Source organism: Dasypus novemcinctus, chromosome 2 (assembly GCF_030445035.2).
Source record: "Dasypus novemcinctus isolate mDasNov1 chromosome 2, mDasNov1.1.hap2, whole genome shotgun sequence".
Taxonomy (NCBI): domain Eukaryota; kingdom Metazoa; phylum Chordata; class Mammalia; order Cingulata; family Dasypodidae; genus Dasypus; species Dasypus novemcinctus.
This window is the reverse complement of record NC_080674.1, coordinates 175,957,805-175,978,598: the sequence shown is the minus strand read 5'-3', so window position 1 is coordinate 175,978,598 and position 20,794 is coordinate 175,957,805. Positions and strand designations below refer to the sequence as shown.

Here is a 20,794-nt window from a genome sequence, read left to right as displayed (position 1 = left end):
CTGTAAATGTTGAGACTGACCATATAATTTTGAGGCATAACAGAGCTGCTCAAATATTTGGAATAATGCGATTCAGAAGTTTTAAACATATTTTATAGCTACCAAAAAATAGAAATAAGATTAACGCTTTTGAGTTAAAGGCAGACATATTTCAGTTCAACATCATTTTTAAAAAACAGCTTTCTTATGGGCTATTTAATAAGGTGCCAAGCATCTTCCTCATCAATGCTTTTATCCAAACAGAAGCTGGATGCCATCTGCCAGGACAGCTGAAGAAGGAATTTCTGCATTAGTGTAGGAAATTGGAAGAGATGACATTGGATATCCTGTCCAACTCTAAGTAAAGAAACCACATTTACGCAGAATGTATAATTTGTAAAGCCTTAGAGGAGGCTTTAGGAATGCAGAGATAAAAGATACAAACCCACAGGAATGCTTCAGTGTAGATATTAAGCCAGATCATTAAGCAACATTCCAAAATGATAGAATGATACAAAGTATGCTATGGGAGAATAGAGGGGGGACAGAGAATGGGTGTTTATGGAGGAGATGATGGGTTGAATCCTGAATGATATCTAGGGACTAATAGGTGAACAAAGAGAAGAAGGTGACTCTATAATTCAATTCAGTATGCATGATCATTCACAGTATGTGTCAACATGGCTAGGATATAGTGTTCATTTGTTTAATAAAACACTTGCCTGGTTTTCGCTGTGGAGGTATTTCATAGATGGGATTAACATCTGCAATCAGTTGACTTTACGTAAAGAAAATTACCCTCCATAATGTGGGTGAGCGTCATAAAATTATTTGGAGGTTTTAACAGCAAGAACTGAGGTTTCCAGATATGAGAAAAAATTGTTTCAAGATTTCCACATCAACTCTCATTGGAACTTCAACTTCCAGTCTACCACCTTCCCCTAAGATTGGACACAAGGCTTAAACATCACTTTTACTGGATTTTCCAGCCCATGCCCTCCCTATGGAGTTTATACTTGCCAATCCCCACAATAGTTTGAGCCAATTCCTTAAAATAAATCTCTTTGTAGATGAATAAATACATATAGGTAGCTAGATATAGTTATATTAAGATATATATTGATATATTATGATGAAGTGATAGATATAAATATATTCATATATCCTGTTGGTTTTGATTCTCTGGAGAACTCTGATAGAGTATATATGTGTAAAATATCCTTATTTTGTTCACCTGTTGTAAGAACACAAGAAAGGTTCAGGAACATGTATTGTCTAGACCAGAGTGATCTTTAATTTTATGTATTCACCTATCCTAAATCAATTCAAGTGCCTTCAGAAAAAAAAAACCGCAAAAACATAAACAGTAAAAATACAAATGTCAGCAGGTTTCCATCCTGCAAACCACAGGGGGAAATATGTAAATATTGTCCTGCTAAATAATTGCTTTTGTTAGAGAATTGCAATTTAGAAACAACTATTTTAAGTAACCTTGTTATCTTGTCCAATTAAAAAAATCCTGAACATTTCATAATTCTCTGCACATGTCAGTGGCCATCAGAAAACATCTTTGGGAAATTCCATAGGAATATGGGGAAAACAGCAAGAGATGCCATTATGGCTAGCATAGCAAATATGATAATAATCTAATGGATTCCTTCCAAAGAATGATTTAAGAAGCATGGCTTAAAAAGTCATTAGTGATGTAGTTGGGAATGCATACATAAAATTGTATGGAATGAATTCTATTTCTAATGTTGTTTTCTTTTAAAATACGTGCTTTAATTTGGGGTTAGAAAATATGGTTAGAGAACTCACAATGATCCTTGCTTTCTGAAGTTCACAGCCTTATGTGGTCTCCTCCCACAGTGAACAGGATTGAGCTGTGGAGCCATTAAGATATTGTGTATGATTTCTGAAGCTAGGTCATCACAAGCATTTTGGGTCCTGCCTCACCTCTGGGATGTCTTACTCTGGGGGAAGCCATCTGCCATGAGGATGCTTATGCAGCCCTAGGGAGAGATTCGCATTTACTAGGACCTCCTGTAACATCACTGTGAACAAACCACATTGAAAGCAAATCCATCAGCCCCTGTCAAGCCTTCAGATGGTTGCAGCTCCAGCTATCAGCTTATCTGTAACCTCTTGGGAGACCTGAGTCAGAACCATCCATCTAAGCCTCTCCTAAATTCCTAAACCATAGAACTGTATGATAAATGCTTTTTGTTTTATTTTGTAATAACTTTATTGAAAAAATAATTATATTCTATAAAGTTCACCAGATTAAAATGCAGAGTTCAATGATTATAAAGATATTTACAGAGATATAAAACAATCATGGTAATCTAATTTTGGAAATTTTCATTATCCCACAAAGAAACCTTTACTTAGTAGCCCTCCTTCCCTGTCTCATCCACTTCCCCTATCTCTTAGACTGAAGTATTAATAACCGGGAATCTTTCTTGTAAATATTTTCCTATTATGGACATTTCATATAAGTGGGATGACATAATATATGATATTCCTGATTGGCTTTATCACTTAAAATACTGTCTTTCAACTTCATCCATTCTGTAGCATGCATTGAAATACTGTTCCTTTTTACTGTGGAATAGCATTTCACTTAATAGATATACCACATTTTGCTTATCCATTGATATGTTGATGGACATTTGGGTTGTTTCTACTTTTTTGCTTTTATGAATAAAGCTGCAATAAACATTCGTATTCAAGTTTTTGTGTGGATATTCATTTTCACTTGTCTTGAGTATATACTTAGGAATGGAATGCTGGATCATATGACATCTCTTCATTTAGCTTTTTGTGGAACTGCCAGATTGTTTTACAAAGCAGCTGTACCAATTTATATTCCCACCAGCATGTTACGAGGGTTCTGATTTTTCTACCTCCATGACAACACTGGTTATTACTTCTCATTTTGAATACAGCCATCCTAGTAGATGTGCAGTGGTGTCTGATTGTGGTTTTGATTTGCGTTTCCCAGACGCCTGGGTTTATTGACTTTTGTATATCTTATCTGGAGAAAGGTCCATTCAGATACTTTGCCCATTTTTTAATTATGTTATTTGGCTTTTTATTAATGACTTATAAGAATTCTTTATATATTCTAGAAACAAGTCCCTTGTATTGGTCCCAGTGTATAAGTCCTGGTGTGTTGTCCCCGTCTCCTTCCCGCCCAGTATTGGCAGCCGGCGCTGCCCCTCCTTCTCTCCTTCTCCGTCTTCCGCCTAGCCGTTATCTAGACAGCCCACACTTTCCCCTTCCCCTCCCTTGCTCCTTGCTCCTAACCCCTTAGCCAGCTTACTGTCCAGTAACCGCCTACTGTCCAGTAACCGCCTACTGTCCAGTAACCGTCTACGCAAGCAACAGCACCCGCCGGCACCAATCAAGTCCCTTTACGTATCCCTAGACCCTATAAAACCATGTCCCCTTCTACAATAAAGCAGACTTGTGCCCAGACCTCGTCTCCATGGTGTTTTTGCTTGCACCGCGTGTCCCCCGTGCCTGAGCGGAGAGAGCGAGGGCCCAACGGCTTCGTGCCGACCCCCCTCCTCTCCTTTGACCGTGGGGCAGCCCCCGTCTGGAGAGCTCACCCGGCCATCCGCGTCGACCCTCCCAGAGGCCCGCAGCTGCCCACAGTATGTGAGTCATGCTTTCCTATTTCTTTGCATGTTTCCTATTTTTGTTTTGTTTTGGGAAACTGGGCATTTTAGATAATATGTTGTAGCAACTCTGGGTATTAGTCCCCCTCCTACAGGGTTTTTGTTTGTTTAATTAGAGAAGCTGTAGGTTTAAAAAATTTCATGCTTAAAATGCATAAAATACGGAGTTCCCAAATACTACTCTATGATTAACACCTTGTATTAGTGCGGTATATTTGTTAGAATTCATGAAAGAATATTTTTATCATTGTTCTATTAGCAATAGTCTGTTGTTTACAATAGCGTTCATTATTTGTGTTGTATAGTTCTGATTTTTAAAAAAAATTATTCTAGTAACATATATAACCTATAATTTCCCCTTTTAACCACATTTACATACATAATTCAATGCTGTGAATTACATTCACAATGTTTGCCACCATCAACCCCATCCATTAACAAAATATTTCCATCATTCCATTAAGACTTAACTTCCCATTCCCTAGCTCCACTCTATCCCATGGTAATCTATATTCTAGATCCTAATTCTGTGCGTTTCCTTATTCTCAGTATTTCATATCACTGAGAGAAAACAATATCTGTAATTATTTTCAGGCATATTTCACTCAATATGATATCTTCAAGGTTCATTCATGTTGTTGCATGTAGCAGAACATTAATTTTTACAGCTGAATAATATTCCATTGTATATGTGTATCACATTTTGTCTATCCATTCATCGGTTGATGGACATTGTGTTGCATTCAATTTTTGGCAATTGTGAATAATGCTGCCATTAACATCAGTGGACAATTACCTGTTCAATTCCCTGCTTTCAATTTTTGGGGATATATACTTAGAAGTGGGATTGCCAGGTCAAATGGTGATTCTATATTTAATTCTCTGAGGAACTGCCAAACTGTATTCCACAGTGACTGTATCATTTTACATTCCCACCAGTTATGAAATGTTCCTATTTCCCCATATCCTCTCTAACACTTGTAATTTTCTGTTTTCTGTGTTTTTTTAAAATTTTTTTTTCATAGTAGCTATTCTAGTGGGTATGAAATGGTATCACACTGTGGTTTTGATTTGCATTTCCCTAATAGCTAATGATGTTGAGCATTTTCTTGTGTGCTTTTTGGACATTTGCATATCCTCTATAGGGCTTTTATTATTATTTATTTAGTGACTGGTTGAGTTATTCTACTGAAGCCTATCTCCCCACCCCTTCCCCCTCCCCCCAAAGTTAAGCTTCTCATATTGTTCCTCAATAACACACTACTTTGGGGATGCTTTCAGTAACCATGCGATGACAGTGGTACTGGCAGTACTCTTTTCACTCTTTCCTTGACCACAGCCACCTGTTAAACTTTAATTTCTAGCTGATTGCTCTGTTGTTTTCAATAATGTCCCAGCTCATAAACTCTTCTATAACCTAGTCTAATCAAATTATGGCTCCTTGGAAGGAATAGTTTCTGAAATTAGTACCTGATATTTGGTCTAACCCCAGGAGGGCTTTTCCCACCTCTCTGTTACCCAGCTTTCTCTTGGAACCTAGCTAGCCTACAGTCCAGGCTGTTTCTTCATTAGATCCAGAAACCTCTTCCCAATTGCCTTTCACCACAACTTCCACTGATCTGGACAGCAGCTTTAGATTTTAAAGTTCTCCAGGTTTTGTTGAAAATGAAGTCCTTTCCTTTGGGAATCTATTAGGGACTACCCATTGCTCCAAGGCAAAATCTCAGAGGCAGGGCTCTGTATCTGGGGATAGAAGCAATGGCAAACTTCTCACTGACTGAGGCAGGACTCTAGGAGTTGAGCAGATATCAGTAGCTAAGGTCCTCAGAGCTTGCCTGAGTAGGACTTTCAGAGCCCATATTCTGAGGGGAGCACGGAACTCAGTTGTAGAGCCTCTATTGGGGTAGCGTGGAAGAAGGGAACTCCTACTTCTCACCACACTTGTCACAGCCTTGGCCTCAACATAGGCAGCTTCAGGCAAGGGGAACGCTGAAGTAAGTGTTGCTTCTCCTAGAAAGAAAACCTGACTGGGAGTTGAGGGACAGCTATTCCTGTGGTTATGGCCGTAGTAAGCTGGACTGCTGTCTGCCTAGCTGTACTGGGAGCAGGGAGGGAGGGCTTTTGGTTTAAATACCACAGATTCGTACCTTTCTTACTGAGTAGTCATAGATTTTCTTAAATGAATGTATCTTCATCTGCTGTTTGCTCTTAGGACCTTTCCTGAAGCTTTAAATGGTTGTTTTAAAAATAATTTTTTTACCAGCTTCACTGGGAAACAGATAAGCGGAGCTCTTCATGAGGTTGTGCTGGAAGTCAGTCTCCCCAAGACATTTTTAAAATTTTATTATCAACCAAAATATTTATTCCATCAATATTGGGAAAAAAGGAAACGTCTGCTAAATTTCTTTACATTTGACCTCTTCTAGGCATTCCTTTGCTATATAAAATTTAAAAAGTGCATTCAACATAAAACAGAGACATATTTCACAATTCTTTTAAAACACATAACTAACAAAATCATGGTTTTAATCCTGAAAAAGTTATAATTCAAAATGGGAAAATTTTTAATTCCATAAATTATTGGTTAGTAGGTATTTACTGTACTCAGATTTAGGAACTAAATTAAATTAAGATTTTGCAAACTTTTATTGAAATTTGAGTTTGAAGTAATAAAAATTCAGTGCTCTAACCATAGAATTACTGAATGATACAGCAATTCCACTCCTATGTATATACCCAAAAGGACTGAAAAGAGGAACTCAAAATACTTGCACACGAATGTTCATAGAAGCATTATTCACAATAGCCAAAAGCAAGAAACAACCCAAATGTCCATTAGCAGATAAAATCCATACAATATTAGTTAACTATAAAAGTGAATGAAATATGGATCCATGCCACAACCTGGAAAAACCTGGAAAACAGGTTTTCTAAGTGAAAGAAACCTGCCACAAAAAAAAAGCAAAAACAAAAACACATTTATTATATGATTCCACTCATATGAAAGTTAAGAATAGAGACAAAACGGGTTAGTGTTTGCCAGGGGGTAGAGGGAGGAAAGGGAGTGATTGCTCAATGGATATGGGGTTTTCTTTTGTGATGAAAATATTTTAGAACTAGATATAGGTTGTGGTTGCACAAAATGTGAATGTACTGAATTTTACATATTTAATTGGTTAATTTTATCTGAATTTGGCCTCAATAAAAAATCAGTATGACTTTTAGAAGGCAGTTTTCTACAGAGCTATTTGTCTTTAGTTATTCCATTTCCTTAGTTCCAACATTAGTATATAAATATTTATTAGAAATGGATAGATGGCTTAAAATAAGAATCTGAACTGAGCGAATATATGCTTTAAAGCAACATCAGCAAATAATTATGTAGTTTGGTAAAACTGTTTCACTTTCTCTCTTCTTTAGCTGGTAAGGAAGAAAGATACTTAAAATCTTACTACCATATCAAGGGGATTTAAAATTTTCCTGACTATATCTGATTCTCTCATGTTTAATATAATTTACTCCTACTTTTCTAGACCCATGATAAAAAAAAATTCAGTCCATCTCCTTGGATAGTCTCATTGCAATAGAGAACTTGTATTGTTTTATTTCTAAATACCGATTATAAATAATGAATTTAGTTCAACAAATACATATCCACATGCTTTCAATTTAAGATTAACATGACATAGTTGGGGAAAAAATTGTAGCAGCCATTGTGTTTATTTTAAATCAATAGTTACTAAAAGTTTACTTAATTTTTTATATCATTTGTATGAACACAAAGAATTAAACTCCAGGAACTGATAACAACATAAGGAATCCCTAATAAGTCCAGAGATATCAAAAGCAGCTCTGTCTAAAGATATAAAAGGTACCTTGTGGTAAAGTGTGGAAATAAATTATCCTCATTATTCAGTGAAAGAACAAATGTAAGCAATACAATAAAAGTTCTTTAATATTAGTAATATACTTCAAAACGCAGTTCTGTAAGTGACAGAAGAAATGATGTGGTGTATAAATTTTTTTACTCTGACTCTTTCCAAGATTTATGTGACCTGTCACATTTCGATGAGTTGAAGTTAATGAAATCTTTTATTTTTTTCTTTTATAGTGATGTTATTGTTGGATTATATTCCACCTGTTCACACATTTTTCAAAGATTTCCTTTTTAAGTATTTTGAAAGTGCCCATTAGACACATTCAAGTATGATGGGCTAAAAACACTGTATTTCTGTCCATGCTAAATGTATTGATATTTCCCATGTTCCTTCACTGAAGAGGAAATTTTCATTGGATACCTTGAAAATCTGTTAATATTACAAACTTTCAAAGAAATCTGGCCTGGGTGTGCTTCTTTACAGATTATTTCTAAACATAAAAATATTTGGCAATAAATAAATAAAATAGTGGGAGTTTAGTGAATGAATTTTTTTTTTCATTATATTAAGCAACCCACCACTTCTGCCATCTTCCATATAGTATTTTTTCCCTTCTGTTTAACAAACATGTAAATTGATCAAGACTCAAAATTTCGTACCCTGGTCTGAAAGATTCTGCAAAATCTGGCAATGGACCCTCTCTCCTAATTAATCCAAAGATGTACGCACCCTCTGCCACTAGGATTTAGCCACATGAGCCTTCTATTACTTCTTACTACTCTGTATCCTTTTTCCAAATTAGGGTATTTGCAATTTTTTTTCCCTTGGAGGGAAGACTCTTAACACATGTGGGTCCTCCTCACAGCTCAGGTCTCAGCTTAAATATTATTTTCACAGTTAGGGCTCCTCTGCCTACTTTAAACTAATCACCTATCTCCTTCCTCCAACATAGCACCAGGTTTATTTTCTTTACAGCAATTATCATGTGATTAATTTTATGCTTTTTAGTCTGTCTCCTATGTTGAACATAAATTCCATGAGGACAGGTTCCTAATTGTACCGCAAGAACTATGGCAAATACTTGAACATATAAAGCAACTTGGATTATTATCTAGTTGTAACTAAGATCATCTGAATTGGTAGGATCTGCATAAAGCAGGAGTCTTGTCCTCACTTGTTTTCTTGTTTTAAGGCCAATTAAGTGATACATGTTTTTTATATTGTGAATAGTTAGTGAGATATTTCAGAGAGAGGCTTCTTAAAATAGCCAGTTAATATAAAAAGATAAAATAAGTAATCTCTAAACCCTACATGACAGCTTTTTATCCTTGTTAATTATAAACTGAATCTGTCTTTTAAATATTTCACTCATGTTTAAATGCAACACGTAGATTTTCATCAAAATATTGACAGACATTTTAATTTTTAATACAAGTTACCTTATGACATGCTCTTTGGGAAGAATTGTACAAAAAATCTTATTTTTTAAGTAATTAAAGAAATGGATACAGTCATTCTTTTTTAAAATTTTCATTGTGTGGAGAGGACAATTCATTTGTAGCTAAGAACTGAGGCTAATAACTGGGGTATCATCAGTGGGTTTTTTTTTGTGGGTTTATTATTTTTTTTGGTATTTTTTAAGTACTAGCAGTGACATGAACTTGAGTAAGACTGAGTGCCTCACTAAATTTGTTCAACTAAGTAGCAAAAAAATGGATTTAGAAGTTGAGGGAAAGCTTTTCATGAAAAGTCAAGATATGAATATGCTTGTATCCATCAAGGAAGAATTTAAGTAATTTTCAAGTCATGTAAATATAAAATTCAGAGTTAAAAAATGGCCACTGGAAATTCCTATGTTAAAACATAAATCTGTGAGATTTTCTTTCACTTTTAAAAATCATTAGACTAGTTGTTGCAGTCACAAGTCTGACACCACATTAGGCTGTCATAATCAGTCTGTTGGGGAACTCTCTCAGGTCACTAGGATTATTGGTTTAGGACAAAACAGAAAAAAGAAAAGAGCCCCCCCCCTTTCTTTCTGAGCACGTAGAGCATGTTGTGAAGTCTGATACAAAAGGCAGAAAGAGAGAGACAGAGAGAAAAGAGAAGAAATAACGGTAGATATAAGGTATTTCTTATAAGCAAATTACTTAATGAGATTTTGTGTAAATTAAGGACTTTACAAATTTAGTTTGTGCTTTACTACCTGAAAAGAAACTGTGTCCTCTATTGATCCCTTCCACCACCCCAGCTTCTAACAAGGTCTCTATGAGTATAGTGTCCTATATATTCTTCTCTGTACTGAGGTCTGTATAGCAGGATAATGAAATACATGATTTTTTATATTTCCTTTTGGTTATCCTTCCACATACAAGGTTAAATAGTTTTAGGAATAAATAAGCAAGTTTGTTGATCTAATTTGTACATATAAAAAACAAATTGATATAGGCTGTTGCCCTGGGCCCTGAATACTTTTTTTTTAATTAAGAAAATAAAATATTCAAGGGAAAAACATTACTCATCCTCTCTTTCCCTATACACCTCCCTTTAATCCTTTCTTTTTAATCCTCACTCCTCTTCACCTCCTAGCACTGATTGTAGGATGTGGCCCACTGGAGAGTAAAATTAAAACAAAAAAGCAGAGTAGGAAGTCATAAAATAGTATTTAATTGTTTTTCCTTTAAAAGAAGATGCAAGGTTAATTGTTTTTTCTTTTAAAGTCCTTTCCAGGCTCTTAAAATTTACAATTGCTGCATGACTTTAAACCTCAATTAAATGAGAAGGCTTATTAGACACATGTGACTTTAAGGATGTGAGATATCCTAATATTTTTTGTACATTTATTGAAAAAAAGTGCAGCAGGATTTTATTAAATAAATTGAATATCAATTTTTTAAAAGATTTCCTATATGCTTTTTAATTTTATTCAGTGTTTCAGCTTTGTTCAATTACAAACAGCCCTCTAAGCATCTTTAGTAGAGAGAAAAACCTTATCAATAAAATTGCAAATTAGATCAATTTCTTAGACTGGATAATGAAAATGGCACCAAACATGGGGCATATAAAATAAGCTTTCAAAATATTCTAGCATCACAGAGGTGAACATTATATTTTATTGACTTGTAATGAAAAAAAAAGCTCAAAGGGAAAATTACATAGCTCAAAAAATGGCAATGCCATGTCAGGAATTTCCAGGCCTAAGTATTCATTTACAACAGAGAGCATTAAAGTTAAAGGTTAAAAAGCAAGTCTATTCACAAGATTTGGACATTTGGTTACAAGGTGTCAGGATAAAGAGAAGTTTAATTTTTTTTTTTTTCCACTTGGTTCCTGAGATGAAAGCAAGTAGAGAAAAGCAGATCAAGGATGCAAAGAAACACCTGCAGAGCATGCAAATAGGTGAGGACAACTGGCTTAAGAAATCATTTCCTACCAAAGGAAAACAAGAGTTCAAATGCCATTTAAATGGCAATCCCTTTTCACGAGTCTCAGGAAAAGGACTAAGGAATGGTAGGGATCAGGACTGCCTAACTGGAGGGTTCTGCCCAGTCCATCTCTTATACAATCACTGCTTCACACCCTGCAGTTGCCCAGTGGTGCCAAACCTTAGGATTTCTCAGAGGTCAGAAATCTAGATTTTTTATGTGAGAATTTCTGATTGTAATATAAATGTTAACTCAAAAGGAAAATATTGTTGTCAGTGAAGCAAATTATGTCTGCTGTCAGTTTAGGAGAAAGAAGAAAGGAAATATCAGAGTACATTTTATATTAAACCATCGAATTTTAATTGGGTAGTGACCTGCGGCATATGTGAAAAACTGAGATATACAGAGATGACATGTTTTGCTCGAATGCAGAGGTGAAAGCAAGTATATTGGTTCCTTGTTTTGCTCACTCTTTGGTATATGAGATGCATTGGCGATATTTAAAACGTTGGCCTTTTTCCTCCATTGCAATTAGGAGGGTAAGCACAAATGAGTGATTTGTTACTCACTCTTAGCAACGCAATGTAAATAGAAACTAGTGTATTTTACAAAACTAATTTTTCATTTATTATAAAGAGCCCCCAAATATTCCCTTACTTTGGTTGAGTTATAACATGTTAGAATCATTCATCTAAAACAATAATGGCAAATTTAAAAAATATGCATATAACTGTTCATCAACATATTAATGACAATAGAAAAATAAAAGACTTAATCTCTAATATGGATACAGTAAAATATATCTGAGCAAATGAAGTATTTTCTAGAAATGTCAATGATCCATTCCTTACGTGGTTAATTTCCTATTATTAAAAAAAAATTAGTCATTTGAAAAATACAGAAATATAAACAGGGAATAGTTCTCTTAAACCTGGTTCCCAGATACAACTAATTTTACATAATGGCTTATTATATGTATGTATGCCATATAGATTATAAAAGATAATATAAATATATATTTGATAAGGTAATACTATAAATACTTAAACACCTGTTATTATCTCTCAAACATATGCTACATAAATCTTTAATTTTCAATGCTTAGTATAATCTGTTGATAGATGCACCATAATTTACTCTAAATGATACATTTGTACTCTAATTTTTATTAATAAAATGTTAAAATGAAGAAACTTTAATATACTTTATATTTACAAATGTATTATTTTTATGATGATGATTTTATATTATCCTTGTTTTAATTTTAATAAATTTGATATTTGAAAATGTCCTTGTCATTTAGCATGCATTGCATTCATGTTAAAAATTGTCAGTAACATTTTATATGTCATTGTAATATAAATATCTCCATGTAAAGACAACTCAAATTAAGTAAAGGTTATTATGGGGTATTATTAAGTATTTAAAAAATACTTTATAAAGGAACTTTTTACTATGATTATTAATCTTTGCAATATATATGTTGCAAATAGTTTTTCTATTTTTTATCTGTCTTAAAGCTTAGCTTTCATGCTTTTTAGTATAAATATATTTAAAATTTTGATGCTATGATATGTCCATTTTTATTTCTAGATTTATAAAACATGTAAAAAGATCTTTCAGAACCTAAGCCTCCATTTTAAAATATGGATTTATAAAAACAAAAAATGGGCTAAATATTTGTTGGGCCATAGTTTACATAGCTATTTTGAAGATTCCAATAAAAGTAACTAAAAATTGCCACTCTTCACTCTGAAGACATATAATTTATGTGAAATAGAAATGTTACTGCAAAGTACATAATTTAAAAATGAGTTTCTATGGTAAAATGGGTTCAACATACTTATATGCAGTGTTTAAAGAACTGTATACTTTTTTGTTACCCTGATGTTCAGATTAGGAACTCTTTTAATTAAGTATGACATAAAAATAACAGTATTTCTTGATTTCTCTGCTTACTACTGACATTTTTCAGCTTACTAAAATCATGGATCTAGGAAATTTAAAAATCCAAAGTACATATATATTTGTTCTCTTTTTTGTACTAAATTTTGAAACACTTTTCAGAAATTGTATACAACATAAACATCTCAGGGCAAGTCATAATATACAATACAATGTCAAATGTCACCTAAGTCACATACCTTTTAAAATTAAGAAATTACCACATGCATTATCATACTCCTCAATTGATTAAGGAGATAAATCAAAGGAGAATTCAATATTCAGTAAAAGCATCTGGGTCCCAAGTATTGAAAATGGTGTAAAAATTTTATATGAATTAAATCTGTCTTTCCCCAAGAAGAGAATGATCTTCCTTTATATAGGAAGGGGACGCGAAGGCAAAAAATGAATGTATTATTTTATCTTTTCCATCTAATACTGCTTAGCATCTGCTGATAAATATTACCATATTAAATGACTATGCCAAAATATAAGAAAATAAGTTGGAAATTTTACTTTTATACCAGGTCCATATCGATGGCATTCAACATTAAATAAATAAATAAATCCACAAACATTTCTATGTTTTTTCTAATAAATAATATTAAAGCTAACCTCTGATTAAAGAAACCTAGCAAACTTCCAAACTTTAAATATCCTCCTCTTTTGTTAGAATATTAAAATTATTTTTATTTTAAATTATCAAATTTAGGTGAATTTTACTAAGTTTTCTTTTCTTTCCTATTCCTGTTGGCTTATAGCATTTAATTTTCTTTCTTTTTCTGCCCCCTCTTGTGCATTTCTTAAAAAATAAAAACCTATATTCCCAAACTGAAATTTTTGTTCTCTTTAGTAAGATTCTTTCTGGCTTCAGGGAGAATAAATTTACAGAGAAGTCCTGGGACTTTGAGACTCAAAAGATTAAAAATTTTACCTTGAATTTCTACTCTTGACTTTTCCTTCTTTTTGAATAAACATCCCCTAAAGAGAATGCTGGCTTTGTGACTTACTTTATTGAATAAATTATGCAGTGCTTCTGTCTGCACCTCATTTGAGTGATGCGGAATAAAGCAGACATAGCTGTTGGACATCATTTTAGCCCCTCTGTCTGATTGGCAGATCATAGGCAGGAAAAAATGTCCCATGAGGCTCTCTGTGAGGTCGTTACCAACTGATTGAGTATTCGCCTTAAATACCTGAAACCCAGGTGTGTTGTAGATTAGCACAACTTACAAGCACTGTGTGGAGATTTATTATGATAATTGTTGCTTTTATTTTTTATTTCCCTGAACTCAAAGATAATTAATGTCAGTATGTGTCCTGGTATCTGACTCCCTTAATTGGTCCTATGGTGCCTTGGGTGTTTGAAAATCCACTCACTTAAAGGCTTTTTTTTTTTTTTCTTTTGACTTGTTTTCCTGGAGCTGTTCATTAGTGCCTAAAATATTTGATTACATTTAATTGTGATGTCTTCAATTTTGTGCACCTGCTGCAATTTACATGAGGGGAAAAAGGCTTGCAGAAGCAGGAAAAAAAAGTGAGAGGGGGAATTAAATTTTAAAAGAATTCCCTTGCACAGGGTAATTGGGGTTAAATATGGAAACAAAATAAACTTAATAGGTAGCTAGATTTTTGTAACTACTATGGCTATACAAAAAGTATTCTAAATCAAAACTGTTCTATCATATAAACTCTTTTTAATTTTTTTAATCATCATATAGGCTCTTAACATGTATTTTCTATTTCTTTTTAAAGGTTTCTGGTTTCTGAGGGACATATGTATTTACTTTAAAACTAATATCTTGTATTAAAGAGCCCACATGGAGATAAGAAGAAAATATTGAGTCAGAAACCCAGTTGGAGGTGTTTTGTTTTGTTTTGTTTTTTTTGTTTCTTATGCATTTTTAATGGAACACACCACTGCATTTTATTTCTGCAAATGTTAAGCATTTCATTACCAATTTCACTAGCAGTTTTATTTTTATTTTATTTTTTCATGATTCTTGAAACAACCAAAAGGTTCTGGGAAGAGTGTGATGTTTCTTTGCAAAATATGACTTCAAGTAACATATAAGGAACAGATTATATCCACAAAGAATTACCAGCTTCAAAGAATGATATTGACCTGAATATCAATTCCAACTGACCATACTATAATTCAACAGAGGCTGAGGAAACAACAGGATATCTACTGCATTTTCAGTAGAAGAAATAAATCACCTTCTGTCTTTTCTGTAAAACTATCAGTTCCTTTTCCCTTTAGTTTTAAGGAGCAGTGCAAATCTCTAAATCTGCTTCAAAGTCATGCTTTTAAAAGAGAAATAATTAGATCTAGTCCTTAGAGTTCTGCAGTGGTGTTGATCTAATGAGATCTCTATGCTAACTATGTCAAAATGGTGCACTAATTTACCACGGACATTCTTATTCATGAGATATTCTAAGAATCAAGAAGGCAGAAGTTGTGAGGTTCTGATAATCCCTTATGGAAATGCATTGATTCAGGGGCCAGCTCAAGTTTCATCTCTTCAAGAAGTCTCTCTGTTTCAGGCCAACTTCAAATGTCTGTCTGAAATTATATCGCACTGGTGGACTAGCGTATGAAATACACTACCCGAGTCTATCCTTTCAGGCAACACTTATTTCTACATGTTTTATTAATGCTAGTGTTGTTGTTCTGAAAATCTTCAAGTTCCTTAAGCATGAGGGTGATAAATGGAATGATTAATCCATGCATAATTTTGTAGTATTTGTCATTCTCAAAATTCTTTTATGTCCATTACCTCAATTGATTCAACTGATTCTCAGAAAAACTTAGTGCCACGGAGTATATGGTTCACAAATGTGGAACCAAAGTTTGTTTTCTCACCTTTGTGTCCCTGGACCTTAAGAAGCATTAAAAAATATATGAAATGAATGAAAGAATGTCTCAATTTAAAAAATTAAAAATAAAGAAATGGAAGCACAGAGAAGTTTACTGACTTTCCTAAGGTCATAAACCTGATAGTTAAGGCAATGGGACACAAATCCTGGACCTCTCCATTCTAAAATCTTAATTGTTGTATTGCTCATCCCAATCACTACATTGTGAAGTTACAGTAAAAGGATTGGGTATTTCATTTCTGTGATATTCTTCAAACGTATTTGAGTGCTAAACTCATAGATGTTCAATAAAAACTTGATAATTTTAATACATTTATGACTGACATCCTACCTGGAAGTTGACTGAATGAAGCTGTGAGTACATACTCATATAACCATATATTTATATCATCTCTGGTTTAGATAACCTCGACCATTTAGAATGCAAGAAAAATAAATGCTTTACATGGATGACTTTTATTATTATACCCACACACAATCCTACTGATTTCACCTGGCTTGGTTTTTCCTCCCTGATGCGACTCTTATATGGCCAATCAGAATCGACATAAAATACTGTCATACTAAATACATGATATGAAATTGTGCAATGAAAGAAACACAGAGAAACACATATGCCTTTCTCATGACTGCTTCAACACAGTGATGAAGTCCCTTTGTTTTGTTTTGTTTTGTATTAGTTAAACTATATTCTTATAAAGAACAATTAGTGGCCTAGTCACAAAGACTTATATGACAAATTCAGGAAACCAAACTTTGGGGTTTATAGACTAGCAGCCAAAGGTTTAGGGACTATTAGAAAGGGCAGAGCCTGACTTCCCTAACAGACTCCCAGCATCATGAGGCCAGGTCTAACGTCTCATTTGTCACCACAGTACGTGGTGATCCTTATCAATGTCCGCTGCTGACTGTCTTCAATATTTCTCCCAAGAAAGGGGAACTGAGAGCAAACCCTTTGGAAAAGAAGTTACATAGAAAACTATGTCAAAGGGAAGGAGTCCCTGGACTGAATTAAGTAGGCAGATGATACATCATTTTCAGGACAAAAGCAGGTAATGGATCATCCCCTTGGTTTTGCTCTCTTGTCTCTACTAACCACTCTTATCTCCTGAATTCCTCTCCTCTGCCATTATTTTTTTTTCTTTCCTCCCTTTTCTCTGCTCTTCCATCACCTCTCTCCCCATCTTTCATGTTGGTCTGACATTATTTTAATCAAATATCTATTATATTTGCTTCTTATTCTATCCCAAGATGAATTTAAGTATTTCTATTCACTCAAGAAGACTGAAGCATGAAATGTGAGGGAAGAATCTGGAAAATAGTCCATTGCAAAGGCCCTAGTGTCCTGGGTCGTCTAAAATCTCTAGTGGACCAAATATGGCATAGAGATTAGTAGGGTTGTGGGTAATGAAGGGAAACACATGCATTTGATAAAGGCCATTGGGCATGGAGTCCTTTTTATTTTATTTTTACTATGACCTGAGTCCAACAAAATATCCATCACTAATTCCAGAGAATCCTACCTGAAAAAATTCAGCAGAAGACATTTCTCGTCACATTTTTCTTCCTCCACCCTTTGACTAATATTTTTCTATTTACCCGATATTTGCTGAGTGTTCATTACTTACAATTAACATTGTATGACATTGTATTTTAGTCTTGCTATTCTAAATACGGTCTTAGGACCAACACTCTCACCACCAAATGGGAGCTTAAAATGCTAGCAGAGTCTTACGTCTACCCCAGGCTTACTGATTCAGACTTTGCTTCTTAACAAGACCCCCAGGTGATTGGTCTGTGCAATACATTTTTGAGAAATGCTATGTGAGAACATTGACTATGGACATTCACTGGCCTGGCATTGAGAGTATTTAACCCTCTGAGTTTCAATTTCTTTATCTGTAAAAGGAAAGTTTTAATACATTTTTTTTTCCTTAAGACTATTGTGAGGATCTAAAGAGATCACACAGGCCAAAGAGAGGTTAGCATAGTTACTGGCACAGGCTGAGTCTTAGTAAATGATGAAACTACATAATGAATATAGGGCCCAGTAGCACAAAGACATTTTTAAAAAGAATTCATAATTGATTTTTTTAAGAAGCAGAAGGAATGTTTAAAATCTGAGAGAAAGTAAGATCCTCCTTGTGGGCTTCTGATCATATTCATTCTAAGTTCTCAAAGCAACAAAGATGCAAAACTATTTTGCTACAACCTAAAGGGTAAGATGGGAATTAACATAAATTATATTTTTTTACAAATTTCATCTCATTTTAATTCTTCAACAACCCTGGGAAATATATTACTGAAAGATAAGGTGTTTGTACACATTAGGACCATTTGGACATAATAAATTTAAATTGCCTGTCCCAAATTACATACTTCTTAAGTGACAGTGATGGATCACAAAGCAAGGATTATCACTGATGAGCTGCCTCCTTGCCTATATGCCTTTACTCAAGAATATCTACCTAGAGATGAAATGACTACTACTGGGTACAAGTAAAGACAAACAAGTAAGCAGAATGACCTGTAATGCCAGAATATTTTCCTGTGGGGTTTGCTTTGTTTTGTTTTGTTTGTTTTGTTCGTTTTGTTTTGATAAAGAGTCTCTTAAAAACAGAAAATTGAAAGGAATTTACAAAGCCCTTCACATTACCTTCAGGAGATTGACTATACAATTTAATAACCCAGGCTTATGTTACAGTCTTATAATATGTGAACTTTAAAAAATAAATATATTCTCAAGATCACTCATCTAACTCCTGTGTTTGTTCGCTTTGTTTTGCTTTGCTTTGTCTTACACAAATATAGAGAAAGGAATTCAAAGAAGCAAAGTAAGGGAACTTTACAAACTTATACTTTGATTATGATGAATTCAATTATAAAGATGGCTTTAAATGGATTTACAAAATGATAATTACTTGCAAAGTACATTTCTCTCTATAGTGTTAGGCTGTGGAAAGCTTTGTTTGTATGTGCTGAAGAGAGAAGGCAGGAGACAAGCAGTGGTCATGCTTCTTGTGTTTGGTGGCATGTGGTGAATAATTGATCATCCTTCCCTTCTTCTTGACGCAATCACTAATTCTCTCAGTGCCTCCCTCCTGTCTGTGTGATGCCATGATGAAGCCAGCCGAGGATTCTGATGAACTCAGGAGGATTCCTTCTGTTTGAAACACCGTTTATAACCCAAATGAAAAATTGAATGGGAAAAGCAAGAAAATGGCTCAGAAGGTTCCCTTACTTATATTTTTTCTCCAAGTTTACTCTACCCTGTATTGTTTGACAAGGTAGATCACACATTCTCCAAGCATTTGCCATACTTAAGGAGCAAGCCAAAGAAACAAACTCATGGACTGGTTTGTAAAAGGAGACAGAATCCCCTAGTAATTGTAGATAGCTCTACTTCTAAAGTTTCAGAGGACACTTTTACAGTGCTTAAAAAACAGTACTGATTCAACCCATTTTTATTCCCTAAGTGCCTGATGATTTTAGATTATTCCAAATGCATAGGAATACAAAGCTTATGGCTTTGAGGAACACATTACTGCTTACGTGGAGGGGATTTTCTCCAGGTTGACATTTTCAATGGTCATATTATATTTCAGTAATATGCTGAGTAAAAGAAGTTGAGGCAAAATGACTGGTTTTCAAATGCAGAACTTCATTTCAAGACCTAAAGATTTTTTCAGGAAGATTTTTGCACCATGCCTAAGAATTGGTTATGGCTATGTCACTTTAACATTCCTTGTATTTGGCTTTTTGCCCTCCATTGAAAAAGACAAATCCTCCACTGCCTTCTCATTAAGGAAGAAATAACTGCAAAGGCAGCATATTTTTAGAGTAAACAAATCTCCCAGAGGCTGTATTTTTGATAAGTATTTTTTGCAGTGCTAGTTTGAAGGTTTAACGGTGTGTAGTGTTTCACTTTAATAGTCAAACTAGCAAGCTATAACAAATGCACTTTAAAAACTTTACACTCCGTGGGCTCTGCTTCCACATGTCTTCCTTGGAATCAGGAGGTAATATGGCTTCTCAGTGAGCCATACTTACATTTCAGGCTGAAGAGGAAATTATTCTTGAACCACTGGATCGGTTGGTAATTCATGGCTCAGTTTATGGTGGTCTTTTAAATTCACCCTGTCTCACTAGGTTTGCCTGAATAGAGCACAGAGTAGAGAGATTATGCAAAGGTGATGACTGCTTACAAAAGAAAATCGCCTAAATTGGCGATTCAGTTTAGAGGTGTGTGCAAGAGTGCAAATCTGTAGTAGGCACCAATGGCCTGATTATGGCTATTGTACAGTATCACATTTTATAATAAATAAAGGCATTCCAAGGAAATGTAACAAGAAAAAAGGCTGTGACTTTTTTCTATAATAATTTCACAAAGAAATTATTTCATATATAACCAACAACCTAACTCAGTTTGTGTGGGTGAGTACTTCATATATATGAGAGTACATAGAAAAACACATTTGTAGTACTAGAGAATTCCAGCATAGCTTAAACATTACGGCCTTGTACTACATCTTATGATGTTAGAACAATTCAGTGTAACTTTTGCTCACGAACACACAGAGCTACAGACTGAACATTAACCAGATTTAAGCCCACCAAAAAGCATGTAACTATGCATTTCCTCACCTGTTATCTTTTCTCGCATCTGTCCCTTGTCTGTATCTTCATCCATCATTATCTGCACCTTCACATCTGTACAACGCCCTTCCATCCTTAGCACCCAAAGATTACCCGACCCCAGGTACTATGCATGTTTTAAGATTAACTGAGAAAGTGAAAACTAATTTTTCGGGATCTTCCTTAGAAATGTCACCCTAATCATTAACATACTCTGTTTCAACTGGTATAAAATCTGTGAGAAAAACCCTTAATGGGAAGGCTGATATGGGTGTATACAGCTCCTGTCTCCATCAGTGAATAAAGACTCTTTTCCTCCCTAGCCTAGTTCGGTATGTCTGTCTATTCTGACACATCGAGTAAACGAACC

The 20,794-nt window shown here is 34.4% G+C and overlaps 1 pseudogene; it reads right to left on the bottom strand.

Moving 5' to 3' along the window:
- The window catches only part of LOC101426925 (DCN1-like protein 3 pseudogene), an 85,405-nt pseudogene extending 64,887 nt beyond the window's left edge, over positions 1 to 20,518 (bottom strand).
- Positions 20,519 to 20,794: the final 276 nt, after the last annotated feature.